Below are 1,427 nucleotides of genomic sequence, written 5' to 3'. Positions count from 1 at the left end.
GGGAGGCAGACGGATTGAGAGAGAAGCTCAAGCAGGCTGCACCCTCAGCGCTCAGTGTGGAGCCTGATACGGGGCTCAGTCCCAGGATCGTGACCTGAGCCAAAACCAGGAGTCAGACGCTCAACCAACTGAGCCACCCAGGTGCCCCCAAACAGCAAAATCAACGTTTATTTCTTTTGTTTAAACTGTGTATGCACATAGTATTGTTTCAATACGTAATCAATATAAAGTTCATTAATGGGATACTGTACATTTTTTTTTTTTTCATACTAGCTCTTTGAGTGTATTTCACGCTTCTGGGTCGTCTCAGTTGGGATGGGCCACTTTTCACGTGCTTCATAGCCACGTGTGGCTGGCGGCTGCCATCGTGGACAGGTGGTTATTAGACTGTGGGCCGAGTGAATCATGATGCTCCATGTGCCGTGGAGAGCTGGCAGAAGGAAAGCTGTTTCTGCGGCTGTAATGAGAGGGATCTAACACTCCCGGCCCTGAGCAACCCCCCTCTTTCTGGTTAAATCGCTGTGTCTTCTTATCTCGCCCCGCTCCTCTCCCCCCGCACCCCCACCATCTGGGTGCCACACCCAAAACAAATTTCCTCCCATCCTCAGCCTCCCGTGCGCCAGCTTCCCAGCACCCAGCTGTGGACCTGCCGCTGCTTCCTGTCCCGGTGGCTCCTTGGGAGCTGGCTGCTCGTGCCAGTGGGAGGGACGGGGGGGAGAGGGGGAAGGTGGGGGCACCTGGGGGTCTGGAAGAAGTCCAGGAGAGCGCGCGGAGTGAGTTCTCTCCCACTTGCTCTGCTTCTCTTTCTCTTGTTCTCTCCTGGGGTCAGATGCTGCAGCCGCTGACTGCTGCCCACCACCCTCCACCCTGCCTCAGGGTCCTCCCCAGCCCTTAAGAAGCCCCAAAAGCTGAACAGTTCTCCAGGTGAGAGTCACCTGGCCATTTGTCAACCCCTCCAGGGGCAACCCCTGGAGGGGACATTCTGACGCCAAAATGGGCAGAGCTAGCAAGGACAGGACTATCATTAGGCCTTCCCCCTTCCCCCCCACCCATCCCGTTACCAGCCACATGACTTGGCCCTTTGAGGTCACAGTGGGAGCTTGAGCCCAGCTCTCTGTGACACTAATATGGTATTTCTGAAAATGCTTTCCCACTGGCACAGACTATCACTGTGCTCCCAATGATTATCTTCTATTTCCAAAGGCAATTAATCTTCTTTGTCGTCTCTCTCTCTTTTCTTTTTTTCCTGCATGTGGCCAGTCCTAGTCTTTGTTGCTGTTTCAAACCCGTGAATCGTTTGGGAGCATGTGGTAAATTGGCTTTTATGCTCTAAGTTTTTGCTGAAAGCTGAGGCAGCAGGAAGGGCTAATGAGAAATATATATTTTTAAAAGAATTTTAAAAATTCTTAGGCATGTAGCAGGAGATT

The 1,427-nt window shown here is 52.3% G+C and overlaps 1 long non-coding RNA gene across 1 annotated transcript; it reads right to left on the bottom strand.

The window, feature by feature from the left end:
• Positions 1-234: 234 nt before the first annotated feature.
• On the bottom strand, positions 235-1,146 carry LOC121037567 (uncharacterized). Its single transcript, XR_005793844.1, has 2 exons — positions 738-1,146; positions 235-457 (listed from the first exon to the last, which is right to left on the bottom strand). It is a non-coding gene; the product is annotated as an uncharacterized LOC121037567 (long non-coding RNA).
• Positions 1,147-1,427: the final 281 nt, after the last annotated feature.

Source organism: Herpailurus yagouaroundi, unplaced genomic scaffold, assembly GCF_014898765.1.
Source record: "Herpailurus yagouaroundi ecotype Mexico unplaced genomic scaffold, PumYag 163, whole genome shotgun sequence".
In the NCBI taxonomy this organism is placed as follows: Eukaryota; Metazoa; Chordata; class Mammalia; order Carnivora; family Felidae; genus Herpailurus; species Herpailurus yagouaroundi.
The sequence above is the reverse complement of the archived record's forward strand: the minus strand, read 5'-3'. Positions and strand labels throughout refer to the sequence as shown.